Below are 10,240 nucleotides of genomic sequence, written 5' to 3'. Positions count from 1 at the left end.
CTCGTTGAGCCTCAGTCGTATCATTAGATTATCGTTTTCTGAAAGCTTTTGTGACACCTGAAAAGACCGGAAGAGTGGTCTATACAGTAATACATCCGTACCAAAACAAAAAACCGATATGCACATAAAGCGCTTGGAATATTAGCAGTAAACAATTTTATTTTAGGGAAATTCACACCATTTCTGAGTTAGGGAGAGTGCTCTTGATCAGCAGGGTAAATGGCCTTCAACCTTAGACGAGCGAAGGGGAATGTTTTCAGCGATTATCACGAAACATTTGCAAATATATATGGCGTTGTGTTTCGCTGAGTCGTAACAGATGTAAGGCATTTGGATGAGATTTCAATAATTACTTTTTATCGCATATCGTAAACCAAAGTCGGGAAAAAACCAGGACTGATATCGACTTTTATCTTTGTTTGAGATATTAAAACAAACAAGAAAAACACTTCGTAAGTGTTTTTAGCGTTGACTCCAGATATTGTTGAGGCTGAAATGGTAGCCTTTTTGCATCGCAATTAGCACATCTATCAAGTGATAATTTCACGTTCGCTTTGTGTAACTTTTCAATTAAAACGTTGAATTTACTTAAGAAAAAATTAAAGGCACATCTATTAAATAGGGGAGATTGCTTTGACTCGTTGAGGACGAAAGTTCAAAGTACGAAGCAGGCCTTTGGACGCCACCTAAATTTCTAGGAATACACAGTAATAATAATGACAGTAATATTGAACGTGATAAGAAAATGATATATCTACAAGCTTCATGTTGAAGCTGGCATCTTATTTTAGTGTTAACAGAGCCTCAAAAGAAGAAAGCAGGAAATTAATTAATTTTCACTGAGTCATATGTGAAAGAAGTAATGAACAGCTTGTATCTACTCGCCGACAATGACCAAGCGAATACTGAGGACACATCGTCAATGCTCTTAGGGAAGACGATTCTAGTCCCAAAAATATTTTTCATTATTTTCTATTTCTTTCCATTCTCATAAACACATTTTGGAAGCGAATTTTTCAGTCGAGCCTTTTCCTTCTTCAACCGACACTAATTTCTTCAGTTTGTTTTGCCAAACAAGTATCTCGTTTCCGCTTTAAATGTGACTTAGTGAATGCAGACTTTCGAAAACAAATGGCTCCTTATACAGCTGAGAATTGCAGTCAATACAAAGTTATATACATCTCGTTTATTAAAGCCATGGAAATTTTTTGTAATAAGATTTGCAGCAAATTTACTCAAATAACTTGGAAGTCTATTACCGAACACCCAAATGTTTGAATTTCTGCGACATGTACGAATGCTGAAAAGAACTGAGCACCTTCTTGTGCCGCAAGAATTCATCAAGTCTAGTCTCAACGTTGTCTATAGATTTAACAACCTTCATAGATTCAGAGGGACAAAATGACTAACGATGACCCAGGCAATCACTTTTGGTAACATAAATGACACTAATTTTCCGGTGATATCCTCGTTTACCAACCTTTCCGGCATCTGTTTTCTTTTTCAACCGATTGCTCATAAAATCTAGTCGGATTTACGCCACATTTACCCTAAAATCCCATCAATCTACATAACCGCCATTCTTTGGGAGAAAGGAGGAAAAGAAACTTCTAGACGGCGATAAGCGGGTCATTAGATCAGTATTTGAAGATTCAGTCCAAACAAGATGTGCTGGGGCGATTTGAAGAGTCTCTGAATGGCATTAACAAGTACGTGAATAAACCCAGTTTTGCTCGATATTAAGGATTCGTGGTAGACAAGAAGCAATACCGTGTAAATTGTATTCTCGGTTGGAAGATCTGCAAAATTTGAATTTATACAGAATTCAAAACTAATGAAAAATAATAGATTTTGATTTTCCGTAAGTTGTTACGAATTCTTGGAATAATGAACTGATAACATCGAGCTCTTCTATAGTCTGAATACTCTGGCATTAAATTCTTTTACGTAGATTTCACACGTTGCCCAAAGATACCCTGACGAGACAGTGAAACTGCTGGGAACCAACTTTTGAGTCATCAATTCTGAAATAGCAATTTGGTGATGTGTTTCTTTCTTGCCACTGAGAAGTCGATAACAATGATATATATTTACATATCTTCCTAATTTCAGTGGTATGGTACCGATAAATTTAGTCTTCTCCGGCAAAAATACCCTGACTTGTGCTTTATTTCATTCGTTGAAAATCCGACAAGCTAACCAATCCCGCAAGGACGACCACATGCTGCCAGAGATAGACTAAACACCGCGTGGAACTCCGTGCCCTAGTCCTAATACTAGTGTATGGGTTCTTTGCGGTGTTAACAAGGTTTGAGGTTAGTATTCTTTATCCCACAAGACTTGACAGTCTAATCTTCTGTAGATGTATTTAAAAAGGCAACTGATTTTCCTCCTCAGTAATTTTAAAACACTCCAGCCGAGTGTTAGTCCGCTCGGGCTTCGAGCTCTCGTGGGTGCATGGGCCTTAAACGTCCCACCATCCCACAGTGTTAGCAGCAGCTGCATGTGAATCGGGGCCCACGATTGACTCAGTTGGTTCTGCACCAGACCTGCTACCGTGCAAGAGATCGCAAGATCAACACCCCGGCCGGACCAACCAGGGGTTTCAATAGAAGCCGGTTACCGGCGGTATACCGCCGCCTGCTTTGCCTCACACCGCCGGCTAGTTTGCCTTGATTTTCACTACAAAATGCTATCATAAATTTGTCAAACTGCCGCCTTCAATGGGCTATCATGAACGGCTATTTCAGAAGTTATTGAAGCCCCTGACCAACCACTCGGGGTCTTCAAAAATGACTGAGGAAAAAGTGCTGCAAATGGTTAGGCTTTCTAGTCTTCTCGGAAAGGGCCAAAAAACGGCGTAGGCGCTCCAGCGTGGGCCCAGTCTCGCAACACTTGTGTGGGACGTTAAAGAACCCACAAACAGTCCGAGAAGATTAGGATTTAGATTTTGTTGTCTCGTGAACGTTTTTTCTCTCTTTCTTAGATCTCTGGACAAAAAGCAATACCATAAACAACTATCAGATATAACTGAACGTTGAAATTTTCCTAACGTTAATTTCAAAACCGGTACAGGAGCTGTTTCAAAACACATTAAATCATGAACATTCAGTGATGGGTCCATGTTACAATTTTAGTCTCTGGACGAAATAATGGTTACTTAAGTAAGCAATGCTTATCATTCCTGAAGTCACAAAAAACACGATAAGAATCAACAAATAATATCTTGTGACTACTACTAAAACACCAAGTGACCGACAAAACGCTCGGCAAGGCCTGAAATTCAGGGAGAATTAAACCAATAAATCAACTTGTGGAGATGAATTTGTCGAAAGCACGACTGAGATTTGTCCCTACAACGGACGTTCCTAGATTCGTTTCTCAACTGAAACTTCTACTATCTTGACAAGTACAAACCAGACTACGATTTAGCACGATTTGGACTCACTTACACTCTTGGAAATGAAATAAACCCGACCTCTTGACGGTATTTGTCACTTGTTGACCTCTTAAAGGCTCATTTATAGCCCAAGAATGCAATACTACGACATGCTTTCTATTCGTGCTATGAGCCTACCGCATTAGAATCACCGGTCAAGAGCTTAAGATTGCTTCCTATCAAGATGACTGCAGGGTGCTCAATAAAAGTAACTTCTCAAGTGTGTATTTGACGGGGGTTTTCATACCCAAGTATCTGCCCACTCCCAAAGTTTATTTGACAGCTCATGAGATATCACTTTTATTTTTTCATTTCTGGACACTTCAAATGACATTTTGTTATCGTATACCAGCCATGTTAAGGGATCTGTAACGGTCGATAAGTGAAGTTATCTGACCCGAACACACGTAGCGTCATGATAATGGTATCATAGGCCGAGTGCAAAATTGTGAAGATATGAGCTGCCTGTGAAACTGATACCACTAACAGAAGCAATTTAATGAGTTTCAATGAGAAAGACTTCCTTGTGAAATGCGAGTAGACCCAAAATGCACCGATAATCAGCAACAAATTCGATTTAAATTGTTTCAATCGGAAATTTCCATGCGACTTCGACCTTGTAAAGTACAACACACTGAGTGATGGGTAACATGCCGAGACCAGCTATCATTTCCATCATTGGACATCCGCTCGAGACTCAAGACCCTGGGAACGAGGTTGTGACGTTTTTCCAGGACTATCACTGACCGTTCATAAAAGACAAACAAGAAAAATTGTTAAATGACTTTTAGCAAGACATTACTAAATGACAACATTAAGCGACCTGCCGTTGTGCATCTCTATGATTCTCTAAGCAACAATCAAAGATTAACTTGTATCTATTTACGATAAGCGACTAGAGTATCCCTAGCACTTGTGACATGGCCTTTCTAATTCAACTTACAAGAAATATAATCCACTTTTGCACTTATCTTAAGTTTAAAAAGAAGAAAATGATTCATAAGGGACAAAGAAGCGAATCCGAATACCGTTTCCTCACCGGGCCGTCTACAGGATTTCCAAAAAGAATGGGGGGGGGGGGGGGGGATGCGAGTGGTGAAGAAACTTAAGGAGTATAGGAGGTGAAGGGAAAACAAGCTCCGAAGGCGCACGCTCCGGGAAGAGTCCAAGAGAATTCTCCTCCCGGAAATTCTGAAATTTGGAGCCCGTATAATGCATTCCCTGCATTTTGGAGCAAGATTCTTTTGCTTTTTTCATGAACAAAGTTTGGCCAATCCAAGGTTCGTGTTTTGTGGCGAACGTTTGTTGTTATTTGCAAAAGTCAGGGTGATTTCCTAATCAAAATAGGCGACACATTCAAGTGAAATATATAATTGTTAGCGAGAGCCGGCCGCCGGTTCTTATTGAAAACCCTGGTCTACATTTACAACACTTTTCTCGTTTACGTAACATACGGACAAATCAAAGAAGAAAAAAAATATGAAGGAAATTAATCTAAACATATCCAGGTTTGAAAAAAAATTTACTCAAAGTTGGGACACCAGTATTTGATGAGCTCCTGATATACTGGAATAAATTGAATAAATTGGAGATAGGGGGAAAAGCGGTTCAGTGGTTTGGGCATTTGCCTTGGGATCCGGAGATCCCAGGGGGGATCCGGAGATCCCAGTGAGTTCTCACCACTCGTTGAATTTCATCTTGGTAATGAATCCCAAGTTCAAGTGCCCGGCCGCAGCTGTAAATAGCCAACTGGTTTGCCTTCGGCCAGTTGGGATTCTTAAAGGTACTATTCTGGTGTAAACTCGTTTCACTGCTCCTGGACCCCTATGGAGCAGTGGTCAAATAATTATCTCTGTGACTTGCTAGTTTTCTCGAAATGAAAATCAAGGAAAAAGAAGAATGAGGGGAAAGGAGGAAAACAGAAAAGAAACTCGCTGTTGAAACTGGAGTAATTGACTTCACTTTTCAATTTTGCAACTTATGTATCTTCTGTAGCTTCATCATTAAAGTGACTTTAATTACTTGGCAAGTAAAGTCAAATTCCAGGCCGTTTTCCCAAAACGATACACTGTAACTGGTTTGACTGAATAATGGCCGACGAATACGTCGTGAAGGAAAGCACTTGATCAGTATCACATGCGAGTTAAAAATGCGCAAAAATGACCTAACGCTGTTCATTTGACCAAAACAATTCACAAGGGCCTAACCAAAGGCGAAAAAGATGTGAGTAATCTTGTACCCTCGTAAGACAGCAGTGCGGTGCTTGTATCTTTACAGCTGGGACAACACAAAAAACCAGCGCCAGAGTCTTGAGCATCGGGGAGGCATTTTGAGTCGACGAGTAGAGCCTCAAATCACTTAAGTGGAGCGATCATTTTTTAGGGAACACAAGCTACGGCTTAATTGTTTTGCCTCGGAACAGAGCTGCAAGTTTAAAAGCTTATTTCGTAAAATTTCACAATCGAATATTCAGAAACATTCGCTCCTCCTTTTTTCACTATATCGTGTCAACAGGATTCACAAAGACTAAAATACATCACTTAGCAGCTGTAAAAAATGTGTGTTATTAGCACTTCGCAAACCAAATCCCTTAAGGTAAGGTTAAAAGCATCTCAAGACAAAGCAGTAAAGGAAATAAATTACTTACAATGACGTTTGTTACCCTTTTTTAGTATCTAAATATTAGAAATTTATGCTCTACGTTGTTGTTCTCTTAGCAAAGTGTACATTTTCTTCTTAGAAGCGTTGTATATCCCACGTAGCTTTTTGCACACGTAGGAGTAAAACGATGCCCATCTTAGTTACGGAGAATACCTTTTGTACGATTTCAAAAGGAGGTTCAGATCTTTTTCACTCCACTTTTCCCTCCCACACAGGAAATATTGAGTTTCTGTTAAAAGCATTGATTTTTAACAATGAGAGTTTGTTTGTGCTAATTACAATTTTAAAATCCCTGTACAAAAAAGGGGATCAGTATCTCTTTTAGTATCTTCCTACTACAAAAGCCAAGCGTATATTGACGCCTCCATTTATCCAGGAAAAGTCTCGCTTATCAATGTCACAGCTACCTTTTCAAGAAACTGCAATAAAAGGGCAGTAATGTACGATGATATTAGTTGCCATGAATCCGTTGTCGTAGCACGACAAACACACAAAGAGACACGTGCTGACAACCAAGTTCTGACTTTAGATTTACTATCTTCTCCACAATAAGTGCGAAATTTCAATCCTAGTTGACAGGCGTATTTTACCTTTCTTGTCGATTATTGTTCAGTGGTTTAGGATTTCACCTCAAAATTGGAAGGTCGCAGACTCGAAGTCTAATTTTTCCGAGTTTACCTCTCCTTAAGAATTGACTTCTTCGTAGGCCCAACTTGTAACAAATATGTTTTCAAAATATTCATCTGTCTCACGTTTAAGTGAGAGATTTTAAGGTTAAAAATGGAAACCTTATTACCAAGAACTACTTTAGGATAAATCTTATGAAGCAAAATACAGGCAGGTACATTAAAATGTTTTAGCAAATTAATATGAGCGAGGTATCAAAACAATGTCAAGTGCACACATCGTTTTGCTTTGCCCATCTTTAATCTTTTTACTAGCCATAATTTTTTTTTTAACTAAAGAGAACTGCCTTTTTCCCTGAAGTTAAGTAAATTTTTTCTTGCAGTTATATAGCAGAAGCTACATTTGTATATAACTGCTTCCAAGCTACTTTCAAGTTATACACTATAAACGAAAACGTGCATGTGCTGACAAATATACCATGCAACAAGAAAACATGATACTAAGGGTGTGTTCGATTGACCATATTCCGGAATAGGAATACATGGAATAGACGCTAGAAATCGTTCGTTTTTACGGAGATTCACATTAAAATTGTCAAACACCTGCTAAAATGCTATTTTAAACATATCTTTATTATCCTTGCTGCTTCAAAACGCCAGACATACTGTTTTAAATCATCACCCCGCGTATTCTTATTCCGGAATAGGATCAATCGAACGCACCCTAAGATAGAATAGAGAGATTTTCAATCGAGTGTCGGAAGTAATTAACGTATTGCTTTGGTTTTGCATTACTTCACTCAGTGATTGGTTCAACAGTGTTCGAGACTAACTTTCTTACTAATTCGCCCTTTGGGCAACCAGTTTTGATTTTTGGTTGCCCATGGCCTTTTTTTTTCAGTTGCCCATCTTCTAAAGACCTGTTGCCCATTAAAACTCAAAGGAAGCTTGTAAAAATGTCAGTTTTGTGTAAAATGTGTGTAAAATGGGTTTGACAGAGCAGCGCGACTCCTGCTGTGTGTCCATGGTGTTCTAGTAGCCTTCACACTTTTGCTTTGACGTACATACATGTATCTTTAAGCGATTTGCCTTTTCTATAAGAGATCCAGGGAGATTCCTTGACTCTCTCTCGGAGGTTAGTCTGGTTTTGAATTAAGTTCAATTTTCTTTAAGCCTTCCAAAGTTGATTGAAACTGCGCGAAAAAGGGTAGAATTTTCTTGTGTGCTTGTATCTTAGCGCATTTGGCCGCGCGAAAACTGGGTTGCATTGTAACAAGCATTCCTTTCGCGCCGAGAAAGATGACGGCTACGAACATGTTCCTCCTTCCAATCTGTTTTGTGGTTTGTACATTGTACCAATATGTTTTTAACAGAAAAATAAATAACGGCAAACAGATGTAACGTTGTTTATTTTTTTATCACAGTTGCGGTGACTACGCCATATTACTGGTCACTTTCCTCGTTGCAAATCACATCGTTCCGCAAAATATTAGTCGAACAAAAATTCTGATTGCCCGCCGGGCAAGTCTTAGAGTTGTTTTACTTGCCCACGGATATATTTCCGTTGCCCTGGGCAACCGGGCAAGCGTTAGTGTCGAACACTGAGTTCAAAGTTCTCGCGCCACTTTTTCAACCAATCAAGAGTGAAACCAAAACCAATCGTGGCTCGCGCGTGTGTACATTTTCCCGCGCTTTGTGTCGGCTACGTGTAATTACTTGGTTTTACGACACTAGATTGAAACTCGCTACAAATGAAGATTTTCCAGATAAAAGTTTAGTCACAACACTGCAGAAGACATTTGAATAACTGATATAAATGATAAACTCATTGCCTCCCGGGAGTGAGACTTAACGACGGTGCCTACTATTGTTATTGCGCATACGTTCTGCGCATCTCGAGATACTCGGGTTTCCTATCTGTGATGCTTACTAATACAGTGACATTAATTTTTTGCGCGGTTTAAAACTATCCGGAGAAAGTATATCTTAGTAAGTACTCTTGGTATCTAAAAAGAAAATATTGGGGGTAGCCATGCATTTTTGAGAGATAATTAATTAAGCTTCAATTTGAGAAAGAACGCCACACATTGCTTTGTATTTTAAAGCTTTTTACAAATATTATTCAACAATTATCTTTGAAAAGTGCGTAGTTGCCCCAATTTTTCTTGTGGATTTTAATAGTACTTGTTAAGATCTACATTTCCTGCATAATCATACCAGGGCAAAAGGGCCTTTGAATTAGTAGGCACCGTCCTTAACAGATTCTCAACAGACAATTTTACTCGTCAACTGCAGGCACCATAGGGACCACTGCTGCAGCAGATCTAGGGGGGTTCGGGGGGTTTGATCCTCAACCCCTCTAACTTAAACAGCTAACGTCAAAAACTTGTAAAAATATAAAATTAATACAGTCAGTCTTAAATGCAATAAATTCAAAACCAAGTTACCTCTCTGCCGCTCAATAAAGCCAAAACGTTTTCTCCATAAAAAAAAAAAAACAAATAAATTTTTGGTTCACTGTGAATGTGTGGTTCTTTTAAATTGCAGTATATGTTTATCATAGTTTCAGAAATGCAAATTTGCATCGTTTTTACACAGCTTTGTTGTATTTTGATGCCAAAAAATGGCATTTTAACTTTAGACATCTGTACAGTATTTCTTTTTCTTTGTTTTTCATTTGATGATCCAGGATATCAGGAGAGCCCAAGTGCAGGCAAATATGCATCTAGTCCAATGTACTTAGTTAACATAAATCAACTCTAGAATTCAATGAAATTTATTCTGCCACCTTTAGTAAGACCTGATCAGATCTAAAGTGCATGGTGACTGTGCAGACGACTGGCATATTTTTTCCTTCACCCTAAAGTCTAATGTTGTTAGTAATCAAAAACACAGTGTGAACTCTTCTATTGTCTTCTTCATCAACAGAAACCACAAAATAAGTGGGAGGTCACAGGTTCACCTCAGCTATGTAGACCAACACTCAATGCCTTTAAAGGACTGCAGAGAAAGTTCTGACTTTGTGATAATATCTGCAAGCTTCTGTGATAATATCTTAAGCTTCTCAGCTTAAATGAGAGCACTGAGCCCATATGCAAAAGGAAAACACCTGCAGGAAAACTTACATCTCATTTTCCAAGAATGACTTTTGTTACCCACTAATTAAACAAACTTTCTAACTATCACAGTTACCCTGAAACTAAAGTTGTAACAGAAACTTGCCTTTGCTCTTCCAACCATGCTGCAGCACAAGACCTCCACTTGACAAAATTATTGCCCTTTTGACAAACTCTCCCTGCAAGTGGATAAAAAGAATGTGATAACCCTATCCCAAACTTCAAGCTAGCTGATAATTAATTAACCTTTTAATTAACATTTTAGCCATCTCCACAATAAAGGATTAAAAGAAAGGTTAGTATAAAATGCAGACTGAAAAACATAGTCATGGGTAGTTGCAAATCAGTGGGTGACAATGATAGTCCCATTCTGTAATCCTCTACCATTTGTTTTTGTT

This window comes from Montipora foliosa, chromosome 14 (genome assembly GCF_036669935.1).
Source record: "Montipora foliosa isolate CH-2021 chromosome 14, ASM3666993v2, whole genome shotgun sequence".
In the NCBI taxonomy this organism is placed as follows: Eukaryota; Metazoa; Cnidaria; class Anthozoa; order Scleractinia; family Acroporidae; genus Montipora; species Montipora foliosa.
Note: the sequence above shows the minus strand (reverse complement) of the source record.